Source organism: Mustela erminea, chromosome 9, assembly GCF_009829155.1.
Source record: "Mustela erminea isolate mMusErm1 chromosome 9, mMusErm1.Pri, whole genome shotgun sequence".
NCBI classification, from domain to species: domain Eukaryota; kingdom Metazoa; phylum Chordata; class Mammalia; order Carnivora; family Mustelidae; genus Mustela; species Mustela erminea.
Genome location: NC_045622.1, coordinates 27,105,732 through 27,120,284, shown reverse-complemented (window position 1 = coordinate 27,120,284; position 14,553 = coordinate 27,105,732). Strand labels below are relative to the sequence as shown.

Genomic DNA, 14,553 nt, shown 5'->3' with positions numbered 1-14,553 from the left:
TGGAAAAGTAGAGGAATTATTCTTCATCTGCCATAAAGACCATGTTCAAGTATATTCTAAATTTACACAATCCTGGTTGACTTTACCAAATCTGAAGTTCTATTGATTATGGACCTGGTATAAGGCAGAGAGTAGGACACAAGATGTTGGCATACATGAGCAATAATAGTGCGGGCAGACCTCTGTGCCAAAAGACAAGATGGGCTAAGAATCATGTGATGATCATTACAGAGTTGAGAGAAGATCACAGGCTCAAGTGGAGAGGACATGTGCCCTCCACCCCTCTGTCACTGAGAACCACATATACCTCACACCTTTAATTAAAAATCTTACATGTATATATTCTGCATTAAATCATTCTCTAGTACCAGAACTGGGCACTTTTATTATCCACTTTATTTGCAAAGCAGCAGCCTCCCACATCCCAGGACTGAATGTTGCTGAGTTCCCTCTAGCATGCTGCAGGGGAAAAGTGAAGGTCCTTGGTCCCCTGTTTCAGAACAGCCATATCAGATAAATGTGAAGTCCTGTTACCCAGAAATATTCATCTAAAGAAAAGAAAGAATTTGATTATCATGAATTCTGCTCCACACTCCTCTTCCTGCCTGACAATAACCTCCCTCTCCAGAGCAACAATAATCTGAACACAAACAGACGTGCAGCTTTTCAAAAAGTAATGAACTCTGAGGCGTTGGAGCCAAGGCAAGCATGGTTTAAATGCACAGCTCCAGCAACCCAGAGAGGCTATCAATTATACAGCCCTGCCATCGAGGAAGCAAAAATAATATTTCAGAGAGTCATTGCCAGAAAGAGAAAGAAAAAGAAAAAGAAGAAAATGCCACAGAAATCACACCATTCAGAGCAAGCAGTTCCAAGAGCAAAAATGAGTGGCTAAATCCTGCCAAAGGCAGCCTTCTCTACCCAGAGGGAAAAAGAGAGACAGGACTTGGTGACTTCCCTCTTGCCCTGCCCTTCATTCAACACACCTGAGTATGTGATGTCACTTTTCCGGTATTGTTTTTGGTTACTCCTGGGACATGCAGAAAAGTACATTCTTTATTTGCCAATACATTCACAAACATTTTTGAAAGCTTTAAATAATACACTGTATAAATACAGGAATTCATTAGTTTATATAACAAGCTCATATCCATGATTTACTTTTATTCTTACAATAATTATTTGAGGTAGGGAAAAGAGCATCGCTAAGTCTATTCTGCAGATGATAAAAATAAGGTCTGGAAAAAGTTAAGTGACTTGTCCAAGGTCAGCCAGCTATTAAGTTCCCAGTTGAGGGCATAGAATGCAGGGCACAGAAGGCATAGAATGAGGGCATAAAAGCATTTTTTGACAATAAAGATTGATGGGACTGAATCATTAGGTCTTTAAGTCATAAATTTGGTCTTCTAAGTCGTCAGTGAAGGCCTCTTTCTAATACAGGCTAGGTTGCACCAGAGGGGTTTATAAGATATTCTGTGCATAATGATAAGGACACAAGATAAATTCCATGCCTAAAGCATTCTGAACTGTTTTTTGGTTGTTGTTCCATGATATTAAGGGAAATGGGTGTGGGAACAGTCCAATATTAAAGAAAAAGATTCATACTATTTAGGCTGTGATACCTTTAAAAGGAAATGGTTAAACAGCATGGCTGGAACTAGAGGGTATTATGCTAGTGAAATAAGTCTGTTGCAGGAAGACAAATACCATATGATTTAACTCATATGCAGAATTTAAGAAATAAAACATAGGAGAAGGGAAGGAAAAATAAAATATGATGAAAACAGAGAGGGAGGTGATCCATAAGAGATGTTGAATTTTAGGAAACAAACAGAGGGTTGCTGGAAGGGTGGTGGGTGAGGAGATGGGGTAAGTGGGTGATGGGCATTAGGGAGGGCACTGAGTGTTATATGCAATTGATGAGTCACTGATTTCTACCCTTGAAATTAATAATACAGCATATATTAACTAAACTGAATTTAAATAAATAAATATTTTAAAGTAAATGCTTTAGTTTATAGAAGGGCAAGGAATCAGACAGACCAGCAGTCCTGTAGCCAGGGTGCTGCACTCTCCACTAACTTGGATGCTTGTCACATTCTGTGAGCCCCACATTCTTCACTTAGAAAATGGAATTGATAACATTTGCTCTACTTAGCCTACACCTTCCTAAGCCAGTTGTGATAGAGAAACCACTTGATAAAGTCATATATCTCTTACTACTACAGATGTGACGGGAATTGGGACTACATGTCCCCTCCAAGGATTCCAGTGGTCCTCCATGGAAAGGAAGGGATATCTAGCCTATACGCATCTGGTAGAATGAGTAAAATAGCATCAATAGGTCAGGAATCATGATGCTTATTTCTATTGGTATACACCTTTGTGATTTTAAAAATACAAAGAAAACAAATGGAGGTAGTTCAAAGCATGGAACCCAGAGCCATCAGAAGGCCTAATGCCCACCTTCTGTGCACTAATGGACAATCATGAAAAGATTACTTAATCTTTCCAGGTCCGATTCTTTAGTCATAAAATGCTAATGATAACAACAGTTAACTTATAAGCTTCTTTTAAAGATTAAATTAGAAATGTGCATACAGGATGTAACAGAGTACCTGGGAAACATTTGGAGAAATTATGATAATTATTACTTGTTGTCTCACATTTTACACATTTTGTGAATAATTACAGTTGGATTGACAGTGTTATTTCTGTTTCTTCTGAATGTCTAACTTTGGACACTAACTGACCTCTTGGGGCATTATGAGGTTTGACTAATTAAACAGTGTTGAGGATCCTGTCCAAAGTTTAAACATGGAGAGTTATAGGTTGGCATGTGAGTTGCAAGACTTTTTATACAGTCGCTTAGTATTACAATTGATCTTGCTTCATTTCCTCCTGCATTGAACTGTTCAGAATGCTCTTGACACAAATGCAATTTTCTATGGCCAGCAATCAAATTCAACAATCAAACATGGCAATAGCGATCGAAACAAAGGGCAGAAGTTGTGCTATTTCCAGCACAAATGATCAGTTCCTGAGTTTCTGACAGCATCAAATGGAAAAATAAAAATAACTTGAGACAAAAATAGCCCAAAGACCTGGGTCTCCAACCCATTTGCAAAATTCCTACGTGACCTGGAGCTCTTTGCTATGTACCAGTGGGAAATTACACATCTTGTAAGACTGCATGCTGGGGAGAATAGGGTGTTGGCATGGATCATGGCTGGCCTTTCCAACAGTATTCTAGATTTTAATTATTGACACTTTGATAGTTTTTAATAATCTCATTCCACTGTAAAGTCAAAACATTTAAAGTTGCAGTGGTTTCTAGCTACTGAAAACATTTCCCCAAGTCCTGTTTTTTAAAAAGAAGTCTTGCATTTCCTGGACACATCTCCAAACTGTGTCTCAGGCAGAGACACAACCATGCCTGTGTTCAGAAAGGAAATATATGAGATGAAAAGAACCAGAGAAAAGTAGAGAAGGTCCAAGGTGATCATCCTTGGTTTATAACTTTTCAGACATTACAAACCATCTCTATATTAGAGCTGCCAATTGTTAACCTTGTACTCATGTCAACTTTCCAAAATAGCAGAACCCTGAATAGATTAAAAATAGTGTCATAAATCATAGAATCTCTACTCTCATTCCAATCATGGCTGGTTAGAACAAGGGTGAACACCTGACTCAGGTAAAGGCCGTCTGACTCCATTTCCTGCTAATTTGAGCTTGAGGCACCAAAACCAAGTCATCAAGCTGTGATCTATCAAGCCCCAAAGCAGGACAAAGCCACATTTTAGATGAAGTTAGTGGGCCCCAGAGAAACCCTAAGGAAGAGACTCAGGAAACCACAGGAGATATGTAGAAAGTTGCATCAGTAAGGAGACCACACAACCCCAATGAGAGAAGCACAGAGAATTGTGGAGGACAGTCTCTTCTCACAGAGTTTACCTGTATTTCCTGCATCTGTTTGCATAAAGTCAGCCCATCTTTCCAATAAACTTCTTTAACTTGTTGAGTGAATTCCTACAGTTCAAACAGAATTATTAAAGATGACCCTGAATGGGTTGGTAGAAATTGTTAGTGAGGATACCAAGGGTAAACTAGAGATAATCAAAGTGCATGAAAGAGTAAGAACGGTATCAGCAACAGGACATGCGGGGACCATATCAAAGTCTGAGTGCTTTCTTGGCCTCCATGAGCTTGTGCTATTCTGGAGAAAGTTAGCTAGCATCTGAAGAGAGAAGGGAAGATACTAGAATCTATCACAGAAGGGAAGATGAAGCAAAAGAAATTCTTCAACAGTTCCCATTTACTGAGATACGTGACATTCAGCGAATGACTTTTGGGCACAAAAGAGTGGGTAAAATTTCTTTTGCATAAAAAAATTACAATACAATGAGGTGAGAACAATGACAGCCAGATGCAATCCTGAACTATTTTGTTATGGGGAAAAGAAGAGACTTGAGAATAGGCATCTTCAAAATTGTAATTCCAATGGTGAGGTCGGGGACCACTTCGGACTCATTTTCCTATGCCCAACACATATCTTTATGTCTGGCTCACAGTAGGAATTTAGCAAATATTTGTTGAATTGAATTTTTAAAATATTGAATGCTACTTGATATTAACCATTTCACCTAATTTCAATCCCCTGCCTCCAGAAACTGATGAGAAGTTATACTTGAGCTGTATAAATGAGAAAGCTGGAACTCAAAGAGATTAAATATCAGAAACATATGCAGCTGCTAATATTCAGCCATTTTTTTTCTTATAAATTGTGGAAATTTTTAAGATTCTTAATCCCTATATTTTAATTGACAGCCAAGCACTTATTATTACAAAGGATGTAACTTATTCTACATAGTTCTAGTGGAAATCACTGAAAGGAACACATTAGAGCGAAGCAAATTTTGGCTTAATTTTTTTTTTTTTTTAAAGATAGAACTTTTTTAAAGGAAGCACCTACATGTCTAGGTAGTCAGTTGCTCATCATTGACAATGCTCAAATGAGTTGTAGGTACTATCTACCTACCTACTTACTATGGAGAGATTTGGGTATGGACAAAACTCTGAGAAGATCCATAGCCTGAGATTTACCTTGATCTTCAAGAGCACATCTCTTATTCTTTGGAGACTTAAGCATGTTGGTGACATGAGGGATGTTGGTGGAATTGAAGTAAACACAGTCTTCCACTTTGACCTTCAGATAGACACACACACACACATATATATGAAATATTCCCCAAGACTCTTTACCAGTTGTATCTGATGTGGCCATGCAGACTTAGTCTGGCCCATAGCACCTGAAAGTTCACTTTTGGCTGGTGTCAGTGCTCAGTCTGAGTTAGTTATGCTCTTTCTCTATCCCAGAGTGAGTCATTCCTCATTCTTCTTCCAAACCATGGTACTTTACCAGAATCTTTGCCAATTTCTGGGATAATTTCTTAACACCAGATTTCTGGTGATGCAGGACCTGACAGGACACAGAGAGAAAGAGAGAGAAACTAAAGTCTAGACAGGAGGTGGCCATTGCTTTCTGCAAACATCCATGTAGACAGCAACATGCTCCAATTCTGCCAGAGAAACTCCAGAAATATTTACTTCCATTTTTCTCCTATTGGTCTGTCATTGTTGAAGACAAAGGCATGGTGATCCCTTCTCCTTCTTATCCTCAGGCTCATGCCCCCAGGCTCAGGCTAGTGACAGCAGCAGCCTAAAAAACTACTCAAAGGACAGGGAATAAAACGTGGAGGTCACCATAGCAAACACAGCTGGTTGGAGATGTCAACATCCCTCAGAAAGTTTGTGTTTGTGATGGCTCTATTCTACAATGGATTGACACAGTTGCCCACTCAACCACTGGCCCCAGAGAGAACAGAGAGGAAGAGAAAATAAGAATAAACCAGAGACCCAAAATAAGCAAAAAGGCAAAGGCCTGCATATTTATATCTGATGACTCAAATCTTAGAAATAACAGACCAAAAGAATAAGGGATGAATGGACAGTGGATTAGATAATGTCTAAGGAGTTCAGTGATGTCGGATTCTAAAATCAATTCAGCATATCATTTGCCTACTCAATAGTTCTGTTGTTGTGAATCCAAAGACTTTCCTGGTACAACCACTTGAATCCCAATGGGGACAAGCTTCTGTGTCTGGAACGAGTATAAAGTGAAGATCTGCTTTGCAGGGGCTCAGTCATTTTTGTAATGCCCTGGCAAGGCCAGCTACTTCTCAAGTCTGGGCACCGCCCTTTCCTGTAGGCAGGTTTCTCTCAGGCCTTGAGTTGACTTAGAGATTCCCCAGGAGAGCTGGCCTAAAAATCAGTTCTAAAAGCCAAAAAAATGAGGAGAGCCAGATTAAAGTATCAGCCCAGAATTTATGCTCTGGACTTAAGGTTTAATAATGCAACAGAAAATCAATATTTAATAAAGCAAATGATGGAGAAAAACACTGCCCGGGAGATGAGGCTGCTGCACTGTTTTCAAACGTCTCAGTCCCAGAGGAGACTGAGCTGGCAGAATGGATTGGAGACTAGGTTGACAAGAGAATCTGGCATGCAGACAATCGCATGTCCCATTGATTCCTATTCTGTTATCTCCGGGCTTGCTGGCCATTTTTACTGAAGGACTAACATAGAATTACAATGAGACCAATATGAGGTACCCAACAGAGCAGGGGCAAATGGTCTAAGCCAGCCTTCAATTGGCCACCCGGGATTGTCCTGACCCATTCAAGATGCGCTTCAAAGTTCACCATCTGTTTTGAGAATGGGAGGGGGTGGGTGGGCCTAGAATTGTGCTTCTAAATGCATTCCAGAGAGGTGGCAAAATATGAGGTGGTATGGCCGACATCATCATAAAATGTGGAACTGTAGTGGTATGTTATCTCTTCCACAAAGCAATTTCACAAACAGTAGTTTGTGCTCAGTGGGGATACAAATGGTCACAGGGTGATTACGTATTTTGAGAATACCAGATTGAGGAATGCAAAGTTCCTTGGGTTCCCAATGATTTGCAATCTGTGGATTGCAAAGCATTTCTGAGCTGCAGGAAAATCTCCATCAGAAAGGATGAATACCCAACTTTTGTAGCAACAAGGACAGGACTGGAAGAGATTATGCTGAGTGAAATAAAGCAAGCAGAGAGAGTCAATTATCATATCGTTTCACTTACTTGTGGAGCATAACAAATATCATGGAGGACAAGGGGTGTTAGAGAGGAGAAGGGAGTTGGGGTAAATTGGAAGGAGAGGTGAATCACGAGAGACTATGGACTCTGAAAAACAATCTGAGGGTTTTGAAGTGGCGGGGGGGTGGTGGGAGGTTGGGGTACCAAGTGGTGGGTATTATAGAGGGCACGGATTGCATGGAGCACTGGGTGTGGTGAAAAAATAATGAATACTGTTTTTCTGAAAATAAATAAATTGAAAAAATAAAAAAACTTTTTAAAAAAAGGAAAACAACTTAGATAGTTCTCTCTGGCTGCATCCTTTGATAGCAATTTGAGTATTTCTGTTTAGTTATTTTTAATTGGAAATTATTCTTCCTTTTGGAGGAAGACAGGTTTCATTATGTCAATTTCTTGCTTACCTAGACATCTGGGTCATAGTTCATTTCATATTATTTTGCTAGAATGAAATATAGTTGTTAGCTATCCAACAACCTCTGTCTGGTCAAGAGAGGGGTTATGCATATCCACCTTGAACAAGCTCACTGTGCTATATGCATGACCACCATGTATAATACAATAAAATCTTTTGAGTTACTGTGTCTTCCATTCATTTGGGGATCCCAGTGTAGCTAGGAAGAACTACAGACAACTAAAGCTAATATGTTGCTCATAATGTAAGAAGCCTCAGGCAAGGTACGTGACAGCCGCTGCTTGAATAGGAATGAATTCATTTGTAATGGGCAGATTGGCTACTTCTGTTTGTTTTCTAAAACAATAACAACAACAACAACAAAAACCCTCAAATCAAAACAAAACAAAAAACACCAAAAAGCAAAAACAGCAAACAAAAAAACAAAACAAAATGAAATGGAAAACATGCAATGAAGACAGCTGGATACTGTCCCTGATGAATTAGAAAACTTCTTCCGAAGTCCTTAATACAACTGTAAATTAGAATATATTCTTGAGAGGGAGACATGTCAAGACAAAATGAGAGGAAATGAAGAACCCACACTCTGGAAAGAACTATGTACATGTTGTTCATCACTGTGCACGCCAGCCATCTGTTGGTATTTAGAAAGTATGTAGTTCAGTGTCATTGAATGTATGACTTGCATACAGTACGTTAAAAAGAAGAAGAAAGAGCATGCTACGGGGGAACCTGGAGAGTTCTTCTTCTTCTGGGGAGAAGGTCAAGTCCCCTAGAATGATTTGGGAGGTTCCCAGGGAAAAATCCCAGGTTGGCCACAGGTTTATTCTGTGAATTCTTTAACATGTCATTGATATTCTTTAACAGAAGACAACAGTCCTCTCACATCTCTTGCTATGAAATTATGAGGTAGCAGGTAGGTTCCAGAAAGTAGTCTTAGTCTTAGACTAAGTCTTAGTCTTAGAAATGAAGGTGAGTAACCCAGTGACTGGATTCCTCTTGTTTGGGCTTTACTTTCTTTAGAGACTGACAAAAATTTTGTCTGTGCAAATCTCAAAGTTTAGAGTCCTGAAATCCCAGATGCCAAATAATTGGGTGTTATCCAGCTCTAGAATACCCTGGAAGAGATTTCTAAACAGACTAATGGATAACGAGGTCTTATTTAGCATGAGGTGGGAAAGGAGGGTTGACTCATTCATTGCAAAACTGACATTTTAGGTCTAGCAAATGGGATTCAGAATCTCAGTGATTCAAAAAGGCTAAAGAAACAAGGTCATGTTCTCCATAATACATTACATGGAACGGTGGCTGAAGTTCTCTCTGCTCAATTCTGATGGGCATAGTAAGGAGAAATGCTACATGACTGTGTCAAGATTACACAAGCAGGAGAGAGTAGCAAAAGACACGGAAAACTTAGGCCATAAAGGGCTTGAGGTGAAAATTTTCAATGCTGAGAGTAATTGATATATCTACTAAATAGCTCAGAGGCTGTTACTGGAGCAGCTGTAATAATAATTTTATTTATAAAGTTCTTGCTTCTCCCAATATGCCCAGGGCACTATACAATAGCACTAAATAAATTAAATTAAAGCATGAAGTATTATGAAAATACAATGAAATCAACATTGCTGAGGAAAAAAGAATCCTCCCAAAAATAGAAGAAAAAAGACTTTTCTTTGCAAGAAGTAGCGCTTAGCAAGAGAAGCAAGGACTCAGCTTCCTGGGGACAGGATGGATGCCCACCATGGGCACAGTATCAGCAGATAAGGGTTCAAACCCCATCTTCCACTTAGAAGCATTATGATCTCTAGTAAGGTATTGAGTTCTTAATGTTAGCTTTGGTTTCCTCATTTGCAAGATGTAAATATCATATTATTATCTACTGTCTATGGTGGTGGGATTTAAATGAGATTTCATAAATGTGAAGCCTGGTACCCATCATCTAGTGGGGACCCAAAACATGTTTGCTTTTACTTTTGCTGTGACCACTGCACAGAGGACACAGAGTGGAGAAATGAGGTTATACATCAGGAAATCAGGTAAAAATGGGATAAAATCCTGAACCAAGGCAGTGATAGTAAAGATGGAGAGATGTGAATAAGGGATACCTACAGGATCTGATGACTGACTTAATGAGAAATGCCACTGAGGAGGGGAGAAAAAAAGAATGAAGGATAACTTTTAGCTCTCTCTCCTGGACAATGAGCAAACAGTTGTTCCATTCTTCAAGATTGCTAATACAGAAGAAGGAGGTATTTTGGGTGGAAAAAATGACTTGTTTAATTTTAGTTTTGAACATATTGTGGAACTTCCAAGAGGAGAAGCCAACAGGCTCTTACAGAGATATAGCTTTGCTGGTGTTGGATGTAAGGGTGTGGCTGTCATTAGTGAAACCTCAGTAATTGAAGTCACGGCTTGGCTAGGTCATCGGAGATGATGTGGCCCAAAGAGAAAAACAGAAATGTGAGGAGTGGAGACCAACAGATCGTGGGAAGCTGATAATAAAACAACCAGAGGGGGAAGATCTAGTCAGGTAAGGGGAGACTTGGAAAGAATACTATTATATCAACTATAGCAAATTATTTTTATTTTATTTTTTTTAAAGATTTTATTTATTTATTTGTCAGATTGAGAGAGAGAGAGAGAGAGAGCACTGGCAGATGGAGGTAGAGGGAGAAGCAGGCTCCCGGCCGAGGAAGGAGCCCGATGTGGGACTTGATCCCAGGATGCTGGGATCATGACCTGAGCCAATGGCAGCTGCTTAACCAACTGAGCCACCCAGGTGTCCCAGGAAATTATTTTTAGATTAAACTCTTCTACCATGGCTTCCTTGTTGGATAGAATGGAAAAAAATAATATGGAAAAAGCCATGCCTCCTGAAGTCAAAATTCCATAGAGAAAATGTCCTGTTAATCTATAGGGTACATGCTGATTCTTTCCCCCCTCATCATCATTATAAATATCATTACTTCTATTACGGTGATGAGATTGAGAAGAACCTGGGCAGGCAGAACACTACTCCCATTTGTGATAACATGCTATTGGGGCGACAACCACATCTGAATGCCTGGCACACTGCAGCCAATCCAGTGGCCAGACGTGCCATCAGTAAACACACAGAGAGGGTCCATAGTAGATACCAACTTGCCAAGATACATTTTAAAACCACATGGTATCTTCAGTGGGTTTAGAAAAACAACAACAACAACAACAACAAAATACAAAAACAAAAACAAAAAAAACTTTACCTATATACTACTTTATTTTTGAAATTTAAAGTTTCTATTGCTGCTGACTACCGTATGAGGATGGCTCATGAGAGTGCTGTTTAATGAATGATCCTTTCCGTACAGTAAAAAAAAAAAGTACCATACGCTGGGTGGGATTATGAAACCTTTATGTGCTATCATCTCCCCATATCACCTCACAACAACTCTGTGAGGCAAGCTTTATTATTATTTTGCTCACTTTGCAGGTGAGACAAACCCAGAACACAGATAACTGAAGCCCAAGTTTACACAATGACTATTTTAGCCCAGTTGTGTCTCTGTCCAGAATCTTACCTACCATGTTTTTACTGTGTTCTCTCTCACACACAAGGGAAGATTTGTCTTTCATCAGGGACAGGGGAAAGAGCCCTGGATGAGAGCCTGGAGAGTTGGGATGGGTCCTCACAACTGCCTTAGCCAGTGGTGTGACCTTGGACAAGTCAGTTAACCTCTTTTAAAAAAAAAATATTTATTTATTTGACAGACAGAGATCACAAGTAGGCAGAGAGGCAGGCAGAGAGAGAAGAAGGGAAGCAGGCTCCCTGCTGAGCAGAGAACCCGATGTGGGGCTTGATCCCAGGACCCTGGGATCATGATCCTAGCCGAAGGCAGAGGATTTAACCCACTGAGCCACCCTGGCGCCCCCAGTTAGCCTTACAAATTTTATGTTTTCCCATCTGTGGTATTAGAACAATGGTTGTCAACATGAGTGAAAAATATAAGCACCCAGGAAGTATTTCTAATAAATTGAATTGGAATCTCTGTGGGGAAAAATTCAACATTGCTTTTGTTTAACAATAACCCATGTAACTGTAACATTTAAAATTTGAGAATCACTGGCTGGGTGGCTTTCAAAGTGGTTTCTGGCTCTGAAATGACTTGAACCCATCGCCCAAGCTTATGGAGACCATGTCTACTTGGAATCCAACCTCTGAGTCAGATTAACTTGAGTTTGCTCCTAAAGGGAAGCACACTGCCTGAGGATGGGCTATGCAGAGTCAGACTGCTTGATTTCAGATTCTGGTTCTGCCAGTTAGTAATGTCTGTTCTTACCCAGGTTAGCAGGCTTCCATTTCGTCTCTGAAGTAAGGGCAATAATAGCATCTGGTACATGGAGTTGTGTTGAACATTAAATAATATTCATGAAGTGCTTCATCTGATTCCTGGCTGCTACATAATAAGGTTTCAATAAGGTGTAGCTATAAATATTATCATTGTCCGTGAAAACCTACCAGCTACTGTTTTCCTATAGTTGCCTCTAACCATCCTGTGAGTTGAGAAGCTGTGTCTATAATCTTCTATGAGCAGAATAGAGTCACAATGACCCAATAAAGTACTCCAGTCTGTAAAAGAAGAGGTCTCTGGGCATAGCAGGGGCCAGAGAAGACCCTTGCGACTCAGTAAATTTTTGTACTGTGGTCACCGTACCACTGCAGGAAATCCACTGTTCCTGAAGCTGTAGCCTGGTGGCCTCTAGCCCGTGGCTGGTAACAGGCAGTGCCTCTCTGCAGAAAAGCATTCCAGGTGGTTGGTGGAGTAGCGAGGACATTTCTTTCTTACTTTCTTTATTTTTTTTAATTTTATTTATTTATTTGAGAGACGGAGAGTAAGAATGTGAGGGAGAAGGAGAGAGAATCTGAAGCAGACTCTGCACTGAGCACAGAGCTCAATGTGGGGCTCAAGCGCATAACTGGGAGATCATGACCTGACCTGAAACAAAGAGTTTGACACTTACTGAGACACCCAGGTGCACCTGCCAGGACACTTCTGATGATTGGTACCTTCACAACTTGTCATTCTTTTAGAGGGGATCAGTACAGAGTTCCACACATAAAGCATCAGGCCTTCTGGAACTCTCCCTCTTCTAGAACCCCCCAGCAGAAGTGTCAGGTAGAACCTATTTCCTCTATGGTCCTCACATAGCTCTGGATAAATACTGTAAGTCCATCCTGTCTACCATCAGCTGTGAGTTCCTTTGGGTTGAGAAACAGATTGAATCCCCCCCACACAAACAAACATACAATCACATACATCGATACCCATGGCATCAGGGACAGAGCACAGACACAACATGCTTGAGTCCTGACAGATACACCATCTCTTAAATATACCACCTTCCCTCTCAGTGATGCACAGGGAGAGAGTTTCAACTTAGGTTGGATATGGACTCTCCAGGGGAAATGATGTAACTAACCTGAGTAGAACAGCAACTCAATTTCAAGCTGTGCTTACTAAGGGAAATGGGAAATAAATAAATAAGGCTAATTTGATTATCTTAGCCTCTTTGTAAAGGCAATGCGAGCTCTTAGTGCCAGTGGCAAAACCACAGATGCCATGTCAAGGGTTAATGACACTGTGGACAAGTGGGACCCCATGACTGCAGGGCTGAGAGGGGTCAGCAGGCTGGGGAGCATGGAGCTGTGCCCTGGGAGGAAAGTGAACAATGGATGCCAAAGAGTAGGGAGCCAAGAAAGAGGAGAAAGAAGAAAGGGATAGAGGGAAAATGTAGGTGAGAGAATGAGGATTCTAGCACATATGAGAACAAAGAGCACATGAGCAAAAAGGCACAGTTCTGAGAATAAAAAGGTCAAAACAAAGAATGGTGTCAGCGACAAGGGAAGGAAGAGTGGGTCAGATAAGAGAATGGTGAGAAAAGTAAAACAGAACAAATGTGAAAAGAAATGAAAAAATATTAAACACCACACACACACACACACACACACACACACACACACACACACACACCAGGCTGAGGACAACAAAAAGTACCTGTAGTAATGAAAAAGAAGTTGCTGGCATGATCGAATGAAAGACTGCCTCTGAGAGACAGATGGGAAATGGCAAAGAACCACCTATCGCTGAAAAGGAAGCCACATCAACACTAACTCTCTGGATCTGGACAGCTGCTCACTGAAACCAAGTTGGAAGATCCAAGCACAACTGAAACCCTGATCAAAGTTAAAATATAGGCTGTGAGATTGCTTTTGACATTGCCTCCTGTTAATTCAGGGCAGCTCTGGGTAGGCATGGATAAAGAAGAGTCTAGATAAGGATGACAGACCATGGAGAGCCTTTTTGCCTTGGCCTTGCTCCCAAATACACTCTTTTCAAAGCTGACCTCCAATGAGCAATCCTCCTGAATAGGGTCCACTCTTAATTTGGGCCCATTTTGCCATTAAGAAAAATTCCTATGCTCTGATCTGGCTCCCGCCCACCTCTTGGGTTTCACCACAGACCCCTCCATCCCCTCCTCTAATGGTCTGCCTGCAGGATGCTTTCAGCTTCTCTGAAAGGTCCATAATCCCATTCATCTTCTGGCCTTTGTATATGCTGTTACTTGTCTAGAACAGTTCACCTTCCCTACTTTACTTAACTAATCCTATTCAGCTCTCAACTAAGAAGAGGTGTCTTTTGGAAGGACACCTCCCTTTTAGTTCTCATTCATAAGACCCTCTCTAAGTGGCTGGTACTACCTTGGTTCTTGCCCTGATTTTCTGCCTATATTGCAATGAACTACCTACTCCTTGAATAGCAATAGAAGACTATTACTTATCTTGTCAACCACTAGAATATTATTTCTTTGTAGGTAAGTATCTGGTATTTGTGTTCTACCCTCACAGAATTAGCATGATATGTGGCTCATAGAAGGAACTCAGTAGGTATTTGAATACGGA

The 14,553-nt window shown here is 40.5% G+C and overlaps 1 protein-coding gene and 1 long non-coding RNA gene across 11 annotated transcripts in view; both read right to left on the bottom strand.

The window, feature by feature from the left end:
* NTM (neurotrimin) overlaps positions 1–14,553 on the bottom strand; it is a 939,904-nt gene that overhangs the window by 144,204 nt on the left and 781,147 nt on the right. The window lies entirely within an intron of this gene.
* LOC116598191 lies at positions 292–12,821 on the bottom strand. The gene is made up of 3 exons (XR_004288990.1): positions 12,611–12,821; positions 987–1,105; positions 292–548 (listed from the first exon to the last, which is right to left on the bottom strand). It is a non-coding gene; the product is annotated as an uncharacterized LOC116598191 (long non-coding RNA).